Consider the following 21,691-nt stretch of genomic DNA (forward strand, 5'->3'; position numbering starts at 1 on the left):
GCCATCGATGGCCTAAAATTATGACCTTAGTATTCTGGTCTGAAACTAGACACCACTGGAATTGCCTTCCTGCAAGACTCCAGCACAGGGGCCTTTGTTTGCTATCCCAAAAGCTTTTCATTTTTTTCTTGGAGCAGTTCAGTGAAAACCACCTCCACAAGGACGGTCCACAAAGAAACAACGATGACTTCGCAGCTTAACAGAAGTCACTTTTTAGAAAGCAAGTTCCATCTTGCTCAGATCATTGGAGAAAAGCAAGGCATGCCTCGATGATGAGCCAATGCTGAAAAGTAGGTTTATCAGAACCATGGACTAAGGATAAAGTTTGGTGCTTGAAAAGTCATATGCTCACAATTAGCTGGGCTTTCCTGCTGGATACTGTAAAATCACAACATGCTGTCAGGATTCATTTTCGGTTGCTGTCATCAGCAGTGAATAAATGTTGAAGTGAAATGCAAAACAGACTTACAGGTGCTAACACAAGTAACTTACCAGTGTGAGGCAGTCTCCTCTTTGTTGTTTGAAAAGCCTTAGGAACTAGGGTGCCTTCTTTTGTGCTGGGAAGCTGATGATCCAGCAGCAGCCACAGAAGTAGGACTTGGAAAGAAACTAGAGAAATAAAGATATCAATGAGCCCTCACACCCAAAGGTGCCTTTCAAGAAACTATTTGGGCTTAGAAACTAGAGATTTAAAGACGTGCCACATATTTTGCTTCTGTCCTTTCTTTTCTTCCCCAGCCTTTACATTGCCCTCTAATCTGGGTGTTTTGCTCCTTAGGGAATTTGAAATGATTTTTTTTTTTTTTTAACTCTACAAGGTGCAAAACCCCATGACAATAAGGGTGGCAAGAGGCCTGCAGAGCATACACTGGTTGCCCCATAGGCTCAGAGGATATTGCTCACATTCAAAGAAGAAAAATCAGTAAATTGATGTATTCCCTTCATACCTGCACTTTGAGGGCACAGAAAATGGGTGAATAGGGAATATCTAGATTTATAAAATTATGTCAACTTCCAAAAAAAGACAGGTGCAAAGAAACAGGTAAAAAGATAAACTATTTGTGTCCATGAACTTTTCAAGAAAATTGTTGTGGAGGCTTTTTACATTAAAAAAAACAAACTCATCCCTTCAGAAGAAAATAAACATAGATTAGGGGGTTATATTGAGCTCTGAAGCATAAGAGAGTATTAAATCGCTTTGTAAACACTGAAAATTTTACTGGAGTGTAAATCCTTCAACTGAATTGGAAATCTTTTCTTTTAATGAGAAAGAACAAATGGACATGGCTGGTAACAAATTACTCCCGCTTTTCTTTTTGGAGGATGTTCTCACACAGTGAAGGAAGAAGGAAAAAGGTTGTGGAGAGACAGCTATTAGTAGCCCAAGGCTCTTTAGAAATACTCATCAATTTGGTTTTTCCCTCGATTTCCCTTAATTTTTCCTCAAACATTTTAGTTCTTAATGTATTTAAAATTCTTCCCAGTATTTAAAATTCTTTCCCAAAAAACATGTGCTATTTTTAAACATGAAAATCTATTTCAAAATAAAAATTTCTGTTTTATGGGACTATCGAGATTTTTGTGTAAATAATTTAAGTGAGGACCTTTAGTTTGGATCCTTAGAGGTGTCAATAATTTACAAGGAATGGTCCTAAAGACAAAGCACTGTTGAAATAAAATAAAAAAAAACTAACAAGGGCAAACACATTCCCAGAGAAAATGTATTTGTCGAAATATACTTTTAAAATGCTGTCAGTAAATTTGGTGATTTAAAAAAAAACATATTCAAGCATCATTTTTCCGGTGATTATTTTGGGGTCCACATGTTAAGATTCCTCTACTCTTGGTTCTTCTTAAAAGACCCCAGGACCTAAACTGACGTTGGCATCTGTTATTCCCTTTTCCAGTGGGTTTCCTGGGCTGCTTGGAGTAAGGAATATAAAGAATGAGTAAGATCTAAAGGGGAAAAAAAATTCTGTAATTGATTATAGTTGCCTCCCACTCTTTAAATAACTTTTAAAAATATTTTTAGACTTTAAAATCCTAAACTGATCCCCCACTAAATATTTGTGATGCACTGGCACTATGTTAAAAGAGCATAGAAGGAGGGTTGAATTTAGTTTTAAATAATAGTTTCATTGGGCAACTCCACGGTAGCAGCAGTTTGCTCGTACATGATCTGGGGATAATATATATTACATCGCAATATTGTTGTGAAAACCAAAATGAAAAATGTTCGTTGAAGGCACCTCACAAGATTTAAAGAGCCATCCAAACAAGATTGTTATCAGAGCTATTTGTGGGAAGCAAATGAGGAGAGCATTCAGAGCTCAATTCTAGAAATGAGCCAAATTGTCCAAATTGGATCAGAACTCCAGACTCTTCTTTTTGACAGCCATTGAGCAACTCCAGCTCTTGTTATGGAGGCAAAGGGAGGACCCTCCAAATAGGGTGTCCTTCACTGATGAAGCTGACACACAGATTTCCAGAGAATGTGTAGTTGGTCCATTATTTCAGGTTCATATGATCTTTTCTTACCATACAAAGTCCACAGGGGATGAAGGTCTAGGTGTCTTTCTCTAGTCCATTCTGGTCATTCTCCCAATTCTTGACTCGGATGTGGCATGCCTGATAGTCAACTGGCACACACACACACACACACACACGCACGCACACACACACACACGCACCATACTGTTTATTAAAGATTGAAATACTGACAGAATGGTTGATAAATCATAGTCACTTTCCTGAGCTTCTCCACCACACAAAACTGGTGTCCCCAAGGGTTTGGCAAGCAGGAACTTTACAGTAGTCAGGGAAATGCAGATTAAAAGAAAAGTGAGATATTATTTCTGCCCATCTGAGTGGCAAAAAACAAAAAGATTGTTAATCTCATGTGTTGACATGCTGAAGACTCCCTTGCAGCCTGCTGCAGAGAGTATACATTGGTAAATTTTTGTAAGTAAATGCTGAAATGCGAGACCTAGAAATTACTTTACATCCAGAAACAAACACCTGCAGCATTTACTGCAGCAGAGCTGACAAGACGCAGAGGTATGAAATCATCTAACACCTGGGTGCCTCTGCAGGGGATAACAAGAGTCAGGAAATAACGTACTGAGGATGTGAGGGTGTGAGCATGACCAAGAATGGATGCATCAAAGAGAGAGCTGTGGGAAGAAAAAGAGAGCTAGCAGGAGGAACCTCCAAATGACCAAGGGAGGGTCCTAGTGGCACTGCTCTGATGGGCTGGTGAGGGGTTCTTGGGCTTCAATCAGCTCACACACATTTCATTGCACCCACATTTCAATGTAGCAGCAACTGCCTAGGAGTTTTTGGTTTGCTGCATCAGCACCACTTACTGCCTATTGTTTACACCTGGCCGGTGTCACACATTGTGTTACCGGCCTGGCCCCTGTAAAAAGCTTCAAAAATGTTTGTCCCATGTCCTCTAGATTAAATACACATTGTTTGTAGTCTAAGAGAACAGGATCTTTAGACCAGGGGTGTGAGCTGGTTTCCTAGTCCCTCCACATCCTTCTTCCTGGATTGTACATGTTTAAGAAAGTACCTGGACCCATATGGAGCCCAGAGGGTAAAATAATACCCCAAATAGAGAGGCATAAACCCATTCTTACAGCCCCCCCAAAGGTCATCACAAGGACAGTCTTATGGAACAGGTGGATACCACGCCTTCAGGAAGCAGCGCTATCAATGGCTGGAGGGCCAAAGGGGAAGGTTAAGATGCTCCCTATGGGCCAGAAAAGGCCAAATGAGGAGAACTTTCAACTGTATTTTATGTTTAAACATAATTTTTATTATGTTTCTGTAAAGTCCTGTGAGGTTTACAGAACACAGGACACTGGGTTATTCCTCTGGAAGTTTACCATTGAGTCCCTGTCATGCAGGGTGTCAGGCGGGGTCTCAGCTACCGCTCCCCACATAAGAACGCAGGACATGGTGAGGCCAAACAGGAACACCCACGGAGCCATGGATAGGGGAGTCATACCACTATAGTCTCACTGGTCGCTGGCTTGGAGACACAGGAAGCAGGAGCCACACTATCCGCAACCCGCCGTCCACTTCTCTCTGCCAACCAACCTCACTTGCTAACTGCAATCCGCCGTGCTACCTGCAATCCACGCTTGCTAGCTCAGCCACCATCTTCTTGCCAGCCCCCATTTGCTGCTAGCATAACCACGGCAGTTATGTTAGTGGCCAATGGCTCACTGGTTACAGCTGACAGCCAACTAGCCACAGCTGATGGCCATCCAATCACTGTTGATAGCCATTTACTACCTGAGTCAGCACCTTTCCACATAAGGTCGAGAGCCTGGAAACTGCACTCCTGGCTCTGTCCCCACAGTCCCAGAAACAAAGAAACTCAGTGGATGGCAACTCCACCTTCTGGTTGCTCTGTCCAGAAATTCTTAGACCAGCTCATCTTTGTCTCCTCTCTTCCTCTCACGTCCACCTCTGATCCATCAGCAAACCTTCCGAATAGTGAGCTCAGTCTGGCCACTTCTCACCACTTTCTCTGCCACCACTCTGGTCTAAGCACCTACACCAGAATTACTGCCATCATTTCCTACCTGGTCCTCCTGTTGCTCCCCCTTGCCAGCCTCAATCTAGTCTCAACCTTGCAGCCAGGGTGATTCTCTGACATCAGTCCAAGCTGGCCCTCCTTTACAAATTCTGCAGTGGCTCCCATTTCAGAGTAAAATCAAGATCTCCACAGGGATCTAGGAGCCCCTGTATAACCTGTACCTCTCCCATGATCTCTATGACCTCGTCTCCTCCCCTCCTCCCCACCCAGCTGCACTGCTATTCACGGACCGTCTGTCTCTCCCTTTCTCGCTCCCTCCTCAAGAGTTCTGCAGGATTTATTCTGTCTGCCTGGTTCATTCCCTTCTCTTGACTAACCCACTTTTCTTTTATAAGTCTTTACCTAAAAGTCACCGTCTCAATGAGCCTGACCTAGACCCCTTCACATCTGAAACTCCAGTCTACCTTCTCCTGATCTTCCCAGTTCTGTTCTATTTTTCAACTGGACCCAACGTACTATATATTTTACTTATTCATTATGTTTATTCTCCACCCACTAGAATTTAAGCTCCACATGGACAGGAATTTTTGTTTGTTTTATTCCCTAGTGAAATCCAGAGAGTTTGGAATGAATGGATGAATGTCAAAAATGGTCAGTGACAAAGACCATGTTTGTTCAACTTTGAGCATGAAGCATAGATTAATGCTTAAAAAATAAACAAATGGAACACTCATGTTTTCTTAAATAAATATGTATCACAAAGATACAAGAGGACTTAATCTGAAGAACATTTTGTCCTTTTGAGTTGAATTCAGACAGTTTAAGGACAAACGTGTACAATTTAAAGACAGCCCTCTTCAAAAGTAAAGACAACACCCAACTTTCTGACCCTCTCCTGAACTTTGGCATTTGTTTATCCAAGCAATCGACTGGCTCTTCAGAATTAAGTATTTTTGAATTATATTTCAGTAATTTGTAACCACTTTTACTTACTGTGGTGATTATTTAGGAACAAGAAAACAAAATGCAAAAGAAAAAAATTAAATAGGTATTAAGTGCTATTTAACAGTGGGTGCAAATGCTGTCTGATCTAAAGGCTCAAGTCATGCATTTTCCAGCTGTTTTAAGTCTCAGAGCACAGCGGAATCTGTCCTGAAAACTAGATTATTAGCACCAATTGGGAATACTCAGGTTGGCTCCAAACTGGCTAATCTCAGTGCTGCCGCTCCATGAAAAACGTTTTTCCATAATTACAGGAGATTGCAACCATGGAAAAAACGAAAAGCAGGAGAAATGGGGAAGCAGATATTCTGGAAATGTAATCTGGTTAGAGAGAGAGAAACCAACTGACACAGTGGAAACAAAGCTATCTTCTCTCATCAACAAACACAGCTCATCCTGCTATTTTATTCTGTGACTATCTGAAAAGAGATAGTAATTGTTCACATTTTGAATTTGAATACAACTACCTTTTGTGATTTCTGGCAAACCCTAATTTGTTTACGGTTTCTGTACACGAGTGCATACTTATATAAAACTATTCTACTGTAGTTAGGATTTTGGTGCATATTTTAACATTGTATATTTTTTTCTGGTTTAAAAGAAACACATGCTTATTGTAGAAAATTTGTACTTAAAGGGTACAAAGAAAAACATGAAATCACCTATAATCTCGCCATATCCTCAACATTCTGATGTTATTTCTTTTCAGTCTTTTTTCTGTGCTTGTATAGTGATTCCAACTCTCCATTCAAATTATCAAGAGGTTGTCTTTCTTCTCTACCAAGGGACCTCTAAATCTTCTTGACATGACCAAGAGTCCAGCCCCCTTTGTTAAACATCCTGTTAAGGAGAGAAAACCAGGACTTTTAACCATCAACTAACAGGCTCCCTTTTGGAGACTATTGCCTTTGTTGTAGCCAAATTCAGGAAATCTGGAGCCAGGCCAGGGCAATGCAGGAGACACTGCAGAGAGGGAGGCAGGGCCCTCAATAAAGTATGAGAGTCTGGTAGTCTAGAACATCCACCACCACAGGAAACGCATGTCTCACTGCCATTGTCACTGCCATTTTGGTAGAAGTTTCTCTAGAGGAGGACTCAGAATAAAGGAAACTGCTTTCCTCATGAGGTTGCTCTGGCCAAGCACTGCAGCCTGGCCTTCCCTTAATGTGCTGTCACTGTTTCTATTGACCCTGCTCCCCCACCCCCCACCCCATGAGGCACACTGGGTTCCTGTCAAGGAATGTCCATGTGCTGAAGTGTTTGGGTCAGGAGAGGGCTAGCATCAGCAACACGTTGTGGATCCAACTAGCCTTTTCTTAGGACAGTCACAGCCCTGGTATTGGACTCAACACAACCATCAATTAATGGAAGCACAGCCTTGTTTGTGCCAAATAGAGTATCAGTGGCACTCTGCAGTAGAAATAGTAACAAGATTCCCCCACCACATCTTTGAAAATCAGACCATGTGGTAATTATATCACTGGAAAGACACATCTTTTTTTATTTGCCTTGTAAATATCACTGACTCCTGGTTTTTAGTGCACTATAGGATCAACCAATCTTCTGTTCTCCATCTTTACTTACTTGAAATGATTCAAATTGTTGAACAGAAGTTATTGTAAATACTTTTTTATTTATTAAAAAACAATATCTAAGACCATATTATAACTAGATAGCAAATTTTAAAAGCACTGAAAAACAGGCAGTGAGTGCATATCACTGTCAGTACCACGGCTTCACCCTCAAATGGTGCTCAGCCACAGTTTATTCGTGATGATGTAAATAGTGTCTCCATAGTGTATTCATACACTCCTAGCAGAAAAACGTTGTGAACATAAACAAATAGTACTTACAAAATTACTGAACAAAAAGCTTAAATATGTTTTGAAATATATACAAAACAAACAAAAAGGATATTAATATACTGAGACGAACATTTACCTGTATGTATGAAAGATATATGTATAGAGGGTGCCAAAAAATGTATACACATTTTAAGAAAGGAAAAAACTATTAAAATTGTAACACTCAATATATACCAATAACAAAAGATGAATCAAGTCACATTTGACTTCTGCAATTACAAGAGGTGCTCAAAGTGCTTACCATCAGCATCCAGACACTTCTGATTATGGTGAACTAATTATTGAGCAATGTTGACCAAAGTGTCCACTTATATACATTTTTTCGGTATATGGGTACATTTTTGTACATATAAATGAATATACAAGCTCCAATATTTTCTTTCTGCACCTCAGGGGATATTTATATGTGACCATTTAAAAAAACTACTGGCTAAATAATATACTTTCTGCCTTTAAATAGGTTGCAACTGAACGTGAGCATTATTGACACAAATAAAGAGAATAATTCTACAGAGAACATCTAAACCATTTATGCAAACAGCACCAATACCCATGAATAAATAAACAAATAAAATATGCACACAACTTATGTACAGTGGTGGATTTCATACCTAGTGGTTCTATAGAAGAAAAAAACAGGGAGAAAAAAAGCTTTTCTTGTTCAGGAAAATCATGGTACTTCAGGAAAGAGTGGAAGTGTTGGACCAAAGCATCGGTGGGATGAAATTCCTGGCGTGAAAGATTGTGGGTGAAGATTTGGTCTTGTGAGTACAAAAACCACATGAAAGTCTAATGCAAACACCAGATGGCCCGAGAGGGAGAGAGGGATTTTATAGGTCTTAGGAAGAGACAGACATTCACAGGACACTTATATTCCATTATCTTTCTAGATTATTGAGGGGGGGAAATTAAGTTTCAATCTATATTTCCTTTTTATAGAGTTCCTTCAAGTAACACTGCTTCAGACCAATTCTTTCAGAAGGAATAAATGCAAATTTATTATCCAATAAAGTTAAAGGATTCCCCTTGGTGACTTTCTTCCTTTGGGGGGAATAATTATCTTGGATATGAAAGAGCTCAGACATCGTGGCATGTGGTTCATCAATAACTTTGCAGGAAGCTTGAATCTGTACAATAGTGACAGACAACATCAGGAGTGGGCTTCTGAAGTAGTTGAGAACAAGATTAGGAATTCCAAGACAAAATTTTCTACCCTGAACTTATAATATAAATCTTTCCTCTTTGTGCTATTTGTTCCCCATCTTTGGTCACCACTGAAGAGGCCAATCCCATTATCCTAAGATATTCTTGAAAATTATTCCTGGAGGCATTGCTCCTTCTCTCTGGTTCTGAACTTCGTCTTTCCCTTTCCCCCAGAGTCCAACCAGGATGGTGACCTGCCCTGAGTTTTGCCTCCAGAGAAAGATGGAAGGAAAGCACAGTTCTATTGACACACATGAACACCATCAAATGTCTGGGAGTTTTTCTGAAATGTTTGCACTATAGACACCTGGAGCACATTGACTTTCCCTCTTCAAATGTTTAGGTTTTCTTCTACTTAGTGGCTGCTGCCTCCTCCTGACTTCCTGACTTAGGTCAAGGTAAATGAGATTTCCAACAGGAAGACTACTTGGATGTCTCAGGTTTTGAACCCTAATCCATGATATTTAATCTATTGCCTTTGAGTTTTCAGGGGCTCATTTTACCCTGACCTGACTTTTGTCTTTTACAGTTCTGTATCCTCATAAGCTGCAAGACTCCTCTAAAAGCCTCATCCTACGCCAAGTGCTGCCTCATTGTAGCTCTTCTGTATTCACTTTGTATATAGAAGACCAAATGGTAGAAACTTTTGAAAAAATTTTGACAAAGCAGAGAAGAGAATGGGTTATGTGGGAATTAATGATGCCCTTGTTCATTTTACTCTGCAGACCACGGCCTCCTATATTGGATCTCTCTGCATTCTTCAAAGACATCTCAGGAGGGCTTTCAGCACTTGGTTCTGGTTTAAATATAAGAATATTGGGAGAATGATCTGAGTAATTAGTTTCCAATATGGCAGGATCTGGGGGTTTGGAGAGGGCTTCGTTATCTATCACAGTCCTTAGAATGATAGTAATAAAGATTTCTCCCTTTGCGCTAACATTATAGTGATAATATATTTCAAATCTAAAAATTGGAATCTAAGGTATGACATGCAGGGACAGAATATATGATGCTCAAGGAAAAATGAAATGCTCAAAGGATGCCCCTATTCTCAAAGTACAAACACACCCCTTGAAGTGGTATCCTTCAAATGGTATCAGTCATTCTCACTTTGATGTGAATTAGTCTTATTATAAAATCACTTTCCTGCTTTCAATTAGTTGCAATAAGGGATTTTTTTTTTTAATGAAGAGAAGGTAATCATGGAGTATAAAACCTTGTCCCCGCTTGACCTGGCAGAGAATATGGACATCTGGGTACATAATGGTCAGGAGGTCAGAAGGAAGGATTTGCCCAAATGGGCAAACTGTGCCTTCACTCCTGTAGACCGTATTCTCCAGATAACAAAAACAAATCACTATGATGCTTCTGAGGTCCCAGGGGAACTGCTCAGGGTGAAGCCCTATGTCTTCCTCTTCCATGGTCTAGGCCAAAAGTATCAACCTCCGAAGAGTCTCGGCATGTTCCGAGCCTTCTTGGTTGGACGTGACTGCCTGATGTGGACAAAAACTGAAAGCAAAAGACATAAAACCAAATCATAAAGGCCACTTACTGGGGGAGCTAGACAACTAGCCAACACCTCTACAAACCAACAGTAGCTTAATAGACTTCTCAAAATCACTCTTTTTTGTTTGTTTGTTTGTTTGTTTACTTAATAAAGTAGAAAACGCAATGCAGTTTTACTAGGAATTTTTTTTTTCTTTTTCAACTATGTTATTTACTGTTTTGCTTAAGGGGGAAAAAAAAAAGTCTTTTATACTCTTGCCAAAAAGAGAAGTAAGGGGAGGACTAAGAAGGAATGTTATATTTTGAATTCTTCTCTAGATAACTAGAAATGAAAGAATTGGCAAAATGATGTGGAAATAATGGCAGATAATCCTGCTGGCCCCGTACTGGACTCTATCTTGAAGGGCTGTTTATTAGATTATACGAGGCTCTTAAAAATTCAAAGAACTCTTACTTTGACAGAACATTTTTCCATCATCTGGTTAGGATTCCTAGGCCAGTTAGCTTAGATCTGCTATTTCCTCCCCATGTGTTCTGCAAACCATGGGAGGAGAGAGTCATTATTTTGCCGGAGTCAGGAATGAGGTGCAATTATGGGGCCTGTGCACAGGATGGATGATATCGTCCCCCAAGCCCGCCAGCATAGAAAGCTGCTTGTCTGCATTCAGAGACTGCTGATTGAATTTAGCCTGGAATATCCTAGAAGGGCCTTATCGGCCAGCTCTCCTCGTCTGTTTATTTAGAAAGAAACCATTGTGTGATGTGGTTATTCCAACGAGGTCTGCAGAGCAAGTGCTGCCTTTGACATGATGAATTGGCAGTGTGCACGTGTGTCCACACGCACACAGTCCCAGAGGCCCTCCTGCCTGGTACGTGGGGGAAAGCCTCTCATGGGGGCCTGTGTCTCTGAAATTCAAGCAGATGGATGTGGAGCTGGCTAGAGAATTCGCTGTCTTCAGTCTTAACCCGTAATATTTTGGGGGACAGTTTATAAGAAATTCAGTGTGTTGGAATGCTGGAATAACAGTAATTTTTGGTAATTTGTCTGGGTTCGCATTTGTGCTTTCTTTGGCCTAATCTGCTTAATTGAGACCTGAACTCTGGCTGGTTGCCAGCATTCACAGAGCATGTGGGCACCAGATTGATTTACCTCTATTTCTGTTGACCGAAAAATGACATTCCTCCTACTCTGTTAGCCTCTCACCCTGGGGAAAGTCATATATTGAAACAACTTGCCTGAAAATAAATTAAAACTTGAAGTAAATAAAGATAGGGAGTGAACGTGTCCATTTTCACACATTCCTCATTCTCTAAAGACTATGATGTGTTAACAAAAATCCCATCTAAAAGGACAATTGGAAATGAACAAAAATTGATTCTTATTGACCAGAAGAGAGTTCAATTTGAAAGAAGCATTCAGACCCATATTGACGTATCTGCTGAGCAGCTTGCATGTGCAGGCAGCAGTGGGAACCCCGGACGAGGGTCCTTCACCTTTACTTAACTCTAGAAAAAGAGAGAAATGTGTGGACAGCGGAGTCGTATGAATGAAAACATGAAGGAAGATCGGTTTTAGAGATGCCAGCAAGCTGCTCAGAGAGGATATTTCTTCTGTTCTGGGACTTGGGGAAGGAAGATTCATGGAGGACGCCTCTTCTGAACTGAACCTTTCCCCCATCCAGGGCAGCAGTGCACAAGTGCACCGACACAAACAGCACAAAATGGAACACTACCTTCACTTCTCAGTGAATCAGAACATACATGTTTATGTGTACATACGCATATATATTTATATGTGTGCATGTATGTGCATATGTATACATACAGAGAGAAACTATTAGGTTTTTTTAATACTATCTTTAAAATTGTATCGCTTTTAAATTGTTGAGGCATTGTGATAAATATATGAGAAGAAAAATAGTAGATAATTAGTAGAGATATATTCAGTGATTTTCTATGCTATAAGTTAGCTATACTTAAATATATGCACTATAAATGAACTATACTTAAATATATATATATATATATATATATGTCTATTATAAATGCATATATTTGCCATTATTGGTTAGGCTTATATATTTTTATTGAGAGAACACACATAATTTTTTAATATCTATGGCTATATGAGATAAGAAAAATTGTTAACTTTCTGTGAACTTACATATATTTTTTCCTTTCAGCAACATTACTACAAGGACGATCAGCTTTACTTTCAAATAATATGGCTGGAAACACCGATGCTTTCTCTGGCTGACACCATCCATCTGTGATTCATACATGGAGGCCTCACAGCGAATGAGATACAACCAGCCATTGGTGGAGACCCGCTTAGCTGATTCAAATCCTGGCTTTACCCTGTCCACTGGGCCTGATCCTGAAGTTACTTTAAGCTTTCATTTCCTTCTCTATAAAATAAGGATGACAACCAAGCCTGTGTTGTGGGGTTGTAACCAGTCTTTAGTGAGACAATATATATAAAACACTTTGCACATTCCTTGGCACAAAGTGGGCATTTAATAAATGTCATCTATTATCATATTCACAATGTAACAAATATACACAGCATACAACTTAGATGACAGAATTGTTTTCCTGTATTTCATCTATTATCATGTTCACAATGTAACAAATATACACAGCATACAACTTAGATGACAGAATTGTTTTCCTGTATTTCACTAATCTGAAAGTACAATGAAATTATTAGACTATCACAGAGAAAGCAATAGACCAACATTTTCTTTTCTACTTCCAGTATTAATTGTATTTCTAGCTCTGCTGTGATTAGAGTCCTGTTCATTTAAGTGCAGGGGGATTTGGAAAGGCTGACCAAGGTGGTCAGTCCTAGTTCAAGACAGATTTAGCATCAATGAAAATAGTGTTTTGAGGGTCCCATTATCCATAGTGCTTCTGTCTGATGAATCACAGCAGACGGTTCCAATAACTTACATATTAACAGAACATTTATGTAAATTAAATGAAAACAGGTCATTACTGGCTGCTGTAGTTTATAAGCTTTCTCCACCAGAGCATGACCTCCTTGCTGGCCATATTGATCACAGCACTTCCCACAGCACATAGCCGCACGTTTGGCTTATCTAGGACTTTTGCCATGAACAGGGGTGAAGTAAACATAGCTCCCTATTATTGGGTGTAAGTCACATGACATGTGACTTGGTCAGCTTGATTTCATGGCACATAGTTATGTGGCCTTTGCCTGCTTATAAACCTTCAATAGCTCTCTCTCATCAAAGAATCAAGCCCAAACTCTTTAATCTGCATAGGAAAGGGATGATATTTGCAGCCTTTATGCAAGGCAGTAGCTTAGGCTCTGAGATGCAAATAGCAGTGATTCAACAGTATTAGTGCAAAAGGGCCTCGGAGTGTTGTCCTATTGAGACCTATGAGAAAGTCCCAAATCATGTGAGAAACAAAGTGTAGATGCTCATGCTAATAAGAATAGAGGCTACTTTCTTAAGAAGTGTTACTAAAGAAATTCAAATATTCAGTTAACAAATGTTCCATTCTGTTTTTCAATTTCACAATATTCCTACCCACATCACAAAGACTTTCTTGGTCACCCTGGCTTCTGACAGTCCAATTCTCCATCTTCCACATTCCTGAAGCAATGGTTGTCTGTGTGCCTTCCCTGGCACAGAACACGGTAGAGTGTAGTGTTCATTATGTTTTCTGTGTAAATGCACCAGCTCCCAATCTTAAGTCTAAGCGGAGCCCAACTCTGGATTCTGTTTCCCTGTGACTGACCATGACCAGATAGACATAAAAACCTTGCCACCCTACTGTCCCTTGCCGAATGAATACCTCATCCATGGTGAGCCCTTTGCAGCTCAGAGCAGTTACTATGTGGAATTTTCATGTTTCTTGACTTCTACAGGGGTGATATTGTTTGATTAGCATTATCATACTGTACTTTATTTCTCTACAAGAAATTCCCTCAGGCCTGTAGAAGAGCCTCATACTGTGTGCCAGACAAGAGTGACTGAGTTACTGTTTACTGAGAGAACATTCTGTCCTGGGGTTAATGTGGTGAGAGTTTCTCCAGTTTATGCCTTATATGTGCATAAAGCTACTGGGCCAAGCAGAAAATAGGTAATGAAAATGAGTGAAAATTAATAACAGAAAACATATACAAACTACAAATTTATGAATAAACAACTATATCATGAGGAGATTTAAGAAAGACAAATGTAGGTTGTTTGAAAAGACTGACATCAAAAACAGACAGACCTCTGTTAAGATTAAACAAAAAGTTTATTTTAAAATAGAATAGAAGATTGGACTTTTATTCTCAGTCAAGATGGAGTATCAGGAACAGAATCCCTACAACCACCTAAAACCACAAACAAACACAACAGAAAAAACTATATGAAACAATGGTTTCCAATACATTGAACTTAGCAACAAGAGGCAGTTATCCCTGAAATATAGGAGGAAAATCAGATAAGGCCTAGGATTTTTGCCTTGTAAGAAATTCCAGTCCACCACATGGGGATGGAGAGCACAGGAGAGACCCCAGACTGAGGAGCCAAAGCTAAAAATCTGAAGAGAACAAAGTGGCTGGAGTTTACTGGGCAGCATACCAGAGAGGGCAGCTGCACAGAGAGAGAACTCCAGAGATCTGTAGAGGTTTCCCTTCATGTGTTCAACAGAGTAGTGAGCAGTGCATGTATGTGAGGAGACAACTCAAGGTTGGGGACAGACCTTCCCAAACACTCAGTGAGAACAGTGCCTCCCACTCACACAAGGCTAGTTGTGGTGCCTGTTTCCACCACCATACAGGAAAACATCATAATTCATCTAGCATTGGGTAGAATATTCAGAAGTGGGATAATTAATGCCAGACCAAACACTGCTCTGGTCCCTCCTAACAAATCTCAAAATCAAGACCTAAAAAGATCAAACTGTCTCAAAGTCACTCAATAGCATCCCAGAAAAAATGATCAAGAATATTTAAAGGAATGCTGGAAAACTATCCAGCACCCAAAAAGGTAAAATTCACCATGTCTTGCATTCAATCAAAAATTATGAAGCATGCAAAAACCAAGAAAATTTAACCATAATGAGGAGAAAAATCAATCAAAAGATGACATATTGCAAAAGGAAAGATAGGTGAACTTGAAAGCACAGCAAGAGACACTATCTGAAGTAAAACATGGAGGAAAAAACTGACTTAAAATAAAGAAACAAAAACAACAAACAGAGCATCAGTGAGGTGTGAGATCATATCAAGTGGTCTAATACAGACATAATAAGAAGTCTCCAAAGGAGGGGTGGAGGAAGGTTTGAAGAAATAAAGTTTAAAATTTTTCCAAATAAATAAAAAAACTATAAGCACACAGATCTAAGAATTTTGAAGCTGAAGAAAACCACACCAAGATATATTATAATGAAATTGTTCATAAAATATGTAAAAAGAGAAATTCTTAAAGGATTTTTTATTGGAAATAATGCAAGCAAGAAGACAGTGGAACAACATCTTTAAAGTACTGGATTTTAAAAAAAACTGTCAACCTAGAATTCCATACCTAACAAAAATATTTTTAAATGAAGAAAATAATTTTTTAAATGACAAAAGCTGAAAATATTTATCACCAGCACCTTCAATCAGAAAGAAAATGATACCTGATAGAAATATAGATCTACAAAGGCACGAAGAACACCATAAATTATAATAACTATATGGGTTTGTATATAATATTTCCTTATTATTTAAATATCATTAAAATACCATTGACTTTTTAAACAAAAATAATTACAAAATCATAATATATATAGAAGTAAAATGTATGACAACAACACCACAATTACAGGGAGGGAGAAGTGGAAGTATACTATGATAGAGTTCTTATACTATATGTAGAGTAATAGAACATCACTGAAAGGTTGACTGTGGTGAGTTAAAGATGCATACTATAAACTCTAAGGCAAGCACTAGAATAGAAAAACAAAGAGTCATAACAAATAAGTCAACAAAGAAGATAAAGTAGAATAAAAAAGACAAAAGAGGACAAAAAATGAGGACGAGAGGCAAAAATAGGACAAATAAAAATCAAATAGCAAAATGGTGGATTTTAACTTAACCATATTAATAATGACATCAAGTATAAATAATATAAATATTCTAATTAAAAAGCAAAAATTGCCAGATTGGATTTAAAAAAGCAATCCTCAACTATATTCTGCATATAAGATATACCACTATATGTAATACAATACAATTTAATACATATCTTATTCATGTAAACATAAAGATACACTGATTAAAGGAAAATGGATGGAAAAAATATATACGAGTATCATGCTAACACTAACCAAAACTGCAAGTAGAAATAGACAATTCACAATTATAATTGGAAACGTCAATATCTCTGTTTCACTAATTGACAGAGCAAGTAGATAGAAAATCAATAATAATATAAAACACTCGAACAACACCGTCAAATAACTTTTTCTAATTGACATTTACAGAACATCCACTCAACAATAGCAGAAAATACATTCTTTTACATGTTTGGCGAACAATCACCAAGATAGACAATATTGTGGGCCATCGAACAAGTCTCAACATAAATAAAAGGATGCAAGTTCCACAAAATCTTATCTCTGACTACAATGGAATTAAATTAAAAATAAATAACAGAAAAATATTTATTTTTCTGGGGACAGTGGGTGGGGAAAGTATAGAAAGAGAAACATAACTTCACATTCTGTAGAAATTTAAAAGGCAATATGGTATAATCCATGGAAAACATAATTGATAAGCTGGACTTCATTAAAATTAAAAATTTCTGCTTTGTGAAAAACACTGCCAAGAGAATAAAAGGATAAGTCACAGACTAGGAGAAAATATTTGCAAAAGATATATTTGGTAAAGAATTATTATCCAAAATATACAAAGAACTCTTAAAAACCAACAACTTAATTTAAAAATGAGCCAAAGACTTTAAGGGACACCTCACTAGAGGATAAACAGATGGTAAATAAGTATATGAAGAGATGCTCCATATATCATCAGAGCGATGCAAATTAAAGCAACCCCAAGGTACCACTACACACCTATTAGAATGGGCCAAACCCCAGAACACTGATAACACCAACTGCTGGTGAGCACGTGGAGCAATAGGAACTCTCATTCATTGATGGTGGGAATGCACAATGGTACAGCCACTTTGGAAGAGAATTAAGCAGTTTCTTATAAAACTAAACATACTCTTACCATATGATTCAGTAATCATGCTCCTTGGTTTTTACTCAAAGGAGTCAAAAATTTTTGTCTACACAAAAACCTACAAACAGATGTTTATAGCAGCTTTATTCATGATTTCCAAAAGTTGGAAGCAACTAAGATGTCCTTCAGCGAGTGAATGGATAAATAAACTGTGGTACATCTAGACAATGGAATATTATTCAGTGCTTAAAAGAAATTAGCTGTCAAGCCTCCCCCAAATATGGAGAAACCATAAAGGTACATTATTAAGTGAAAGAAGTGAATCTGAAAAGGCTACATACCCTATGATTCCAGCTATATGGCATTCTGGAAAAGGTGAAACAATGGAGACAGTAAAAAGATCAGTGGTTACCAGGGGCAGTGGGGAGGGAGCAATGAATAGGTGAAGCACAGATTTTTAGAGCAATGAAACTACTCTCTATTGGTACTGTTATGGTGAATACCAGTCATACATTTGTTCAAACCCACAGAATATACAACATCAAGAGTGAACCCTAATGTAAATGATGGACTTTGAGTGATAATGATGTGTCAATGTAGGCTCACCAATTGTAGCAAATGTACCACTCCGGTGAGAGATGTTGATAATGGGAGAGGCTATGCATGTGTGGGGGCAGGGGGTATACGGGAAATCTCAGTACCTTCTCAATTTTGCTGTAAACTGCTCTAAACAAACAAACAAAAAGTCAAAAAAAGTAATGACTTGGAACAATTTTAAACCAGCAAATTTGAAAATTTAAATGAGAAAAATGTTCCAGAAAAAATAAACTAGACTTAACAGAAGTAGGATAGCTATTTAAAGAAGTGACTCCATATTTTAAAATCTTCCTTCACAAATTGCTAGGATTAAATGGTTTTACAATAAAATTAGCCAAGCATTCAAGGAACAAATAATTCTAATAATACATAAATTATTCCTATAGAAAGAGGAAACATTTCCCCACTCATTTTATGAGCGCTGTATAATCTTGATAACAACCAGGCAAGGACAAGACAAGAAAGCCTAGTATGGGCCAATCATACTAAATCTATTAATATTTGTAAAAGATATTGTGACCAAATTAACCCAGAAAACAACATGCGTATATGAAAATTTGATTTATGACAGAGTCAGCATTATAGTTCAGTGAGGGAAAGGATGGCCTTTTCAGGAAACAATATTCGTAAAGTTAACCCCAACGTTGGCTTAACACTCAAACACTAATCAAAGTAAAGAAAATAATTATAGTAAAAGAAAGCCGATCAGCAGTTTACTGGGGCTGGGTAAGGGTGGCTATTGATTGCAAAGGGGCACGAGGGAACTGTTTGTGGTGATGAAGAAGTTATAAATGCAGTTTGACATGTTGCTTGCATACATTTAACCAAAACTCATGGAACTGTATACTTTAAAAGGGTGAATTTTATTGTATATAAAACCTCAATAAACCTGTTTAAAAAAAAAAAAAAACCAAAATGATAAATCCCTTTAACAAATTAAAAGAAAAAAGTCATATGATCATCTCCATGAAGATGTACTAGAGTAAAACTGATAAAATTTGGCATTTATTTATAACAAAATCTCTCAAACTAGAAATAGAAGCAGGTTTCTTAACCTCATAAAGGATATCTATAAAACAGTTATAACAAATGTACCTAACTATGAAAAGTTGAAAAAAAAAAAACACACCAAAGGCCAGATTATTGCAAATATTGGAGATCTTAAAAGAGTGTAGCAAGGCAAAGAAAAGAAATAAAATTTATAAAGATTGGGAAGGAAGAAATAAAATTCTCATTATTTGCACAAGACATGACTGACTTCATAGAAAATCCAAGAGAATCTATAAATAAATTCTTAGAAATAATGAAATCTCTATAGAGATGATTATCAAATTTTATTAAAAGAAACCATAAAATAAATTAGTAATGGTATATATCAGATTCATAGACTGAAAGATATTAAGAAAAGATGGCAAATTACCCAAACTGATCTTTGGATTAATAAAATTACAGTTCTTTTGTGTGTTTTTTTTTTGTTTTTTGTTTTTGCTACATAACAAGTCAATTGCAAAATACATGTGGAAGCACAAATAGACAAGAATATCCAAAACACCCTCAATAAAAAGAAAAGGTGGGAGAGTGATGGCTAATAAATAGAATTTGCCTGATTACTGTGAAATTATAAAATTAAAACAGTGGGTTATTACTGGAGGAAAAACCCATGTATATATGAAAGTTTTATTTATGACAGAGTCAGTGTTACAGTTCAGTGAGGGAAAGGTTGGGCTTTTTAATAAATAATATTACTACAATTGATTCAACTAATGTGGAAAAAATTAAATTAGACTCTGCTTCAAAATAGACACAAAACTCAATTCCAGGTATTTTAAAGCCTAATTTTGAAAGGCAAAACTATGATAACTTTAGAAGATAATATAGAGAAAACTTATTTCTCAAATAAAATGCAAATTTTACAAACCATATAGAGAAAGATTGATATATTATTAGATGGAGTATATTTTGTTTTTGTTTTTATTTTTTAATGATTTTTTAAACTAGGTTCAGCTTTACAAAACAATGTAGTAATTAGACATTTGTTCCCCTCACAAAGTGATAACCCCTCCTCCCCCAATCTACTACCCTTCTGACATTGTATATAGCTATTACAGTTCCACTGACTCTATTCCTTATGCTGTACTCCACATCCTGTGACTATATACATATATATATATATATATATATATATATATATATATATATATATATATATAAATAAAATTATATATATATATGTATATATATATGACTATATATTTTAAATTATAGTTGACATTCATTATTATTGAGCTTCAGCCTCAGGTGTACCCTGCAGTGGTCGGGCCCCTACACAGTCCATGCAGTGGTCTCCCTAATAAATAGTAGACTATATTTTAAAATATCTGTTAATCAAAAAGTAACCATAAAAAATGACAAGAGAAGTCAAAAACTGGGAGAAGACATAATTATAGATATTAGGCAAAGATCTAATAACTAAGAATATGTAATGGATTTACATGAATTAATAACAGGCCAAAATGGAAAAATGAGAAAAGACATAAACAGGCATTTCAAAGAAGAGGAAACATGAATGGTCCATATATAAATAAAAAGTGTCTGATCTCATTACTAAGGAAAATAAACATTAAAGTCGAATGACATATCATTTGTCACACCCCAGATTAGCAAACCTTTAAAAACAAAAGTGTTTAAAAACAATACCAAGTGTTGACCAGGACATGGAGCAACAGGAACTTTCCAGTGCGGGTGGGTTCAATCACTTTGAAAATAGTTTAAATATGGTTTTCACATAGGGAATGCATATATGAATATTCACATGCCCTATGGTCCTATATATACAATACATGTATATATAGGGAATATATATGTGCCCATGACTCAGCAATTCCAATAAGTACAGCATCTTGTATATGTGTACCAGGACTCATACTAAGAAGGTTCATAGCAGCTTTATTCAAAACAGCAAAAACTAAAAACAATGCAAATACCCATCAACAATAGATTGGATAAATTAATTGAGATATGTTCATATACTAGACTATTGGTACAATTATCATTTAGTTATTATCAACAACTTGATTAACAATAAAAATTAATGAATCTCAGCCACACACATCAACATGAATGAATCTCACAAACATAAGATTAAGAGAAGTGAACACGTTGACAAAGAATTTATCCCCATGATTTTATTCATTATAGATTCAAAAAAGTTAAAACTAAACAATTTTCTTAAAATACAGACTGGTACAGAATTTAGGAGTGTTGCCTCCTGGAAGTGCAAGACAGAATGGAATCAGGAAGAGGTAACTAAAGAGTCAGCAAATGTCTTCTATAATGTGCAAGAAAGTACTTTTTTCTTTTTTTTTTTTTTGCTTTGCATGTCATATAGTCTCTGTTACAAATACTCAACTCCACCACAGTAACAAGAAAGCAGTATAGACAATATGTAAACAAATGACCCTGGCTGTGTTCCAATAAAACTTTATTTAGAAAAACAGTCAGCAGGCTGGGTTTGACCTTTGGCCCTGTTCCAATGTACTAGCAATGGATTTATGGGAGTTCAATAGTTATTATTAAGGAATATATACACACATACATACATATATACATTTATATATAGTCCCTATTTATGAGTTCTATATTTCATAGTAAAAAATCCTTTAAAAATAAGCTAAATATATACATATTTTTTTAATTTCCTAAGAGAGCCTACCCAAAAGCCACCATGTTGATGTCTTAGGAACAGCTTCAGGGGTGAAAGATCCCACTTTTAAAAAG

General features: G+C 37.2%; 1 long non-coding RNA gene across 3 annotated transcripts in view; it reads right to left on the reverse strand.

The window, feature by feature from the left end:
- LOC141571141 (uncharacterized) overlaps positions 1-21,691 on the reverse strand; it is a 466,720-nt gene that overhangs the window by 1,772 nt on the left and 443,257 nt on the right. For all 3 annotated transcript variants that reach the window (XR_016019338.1, XR_016019339.1, XR_016019337.1), the window contains one exon: positions 493-609. This is a non-coding gene — a long non-coding RNA (uncharacterized LOC141571141). The remainder of the gene's footprint in view (positions 1-492; positions 610-21,691) is intronic.

This window comes from Rhinolophus sinicus, chromosome 16 (genome assembly GCF_057876585.1).
Source record: "Rhinolophus sinicus isolate RSI-liver-muscle chromosome 16, RSI-T2T, whole genome shotgun sequence".
Classification (NCBI taxonomy): domain Eukaryota; kingdom Metazoa; phylum Chordata; class Mammalia; order Chiroptera; family Rhinolophidae; genus Rhinolophus; species Rhinolophus sinicus.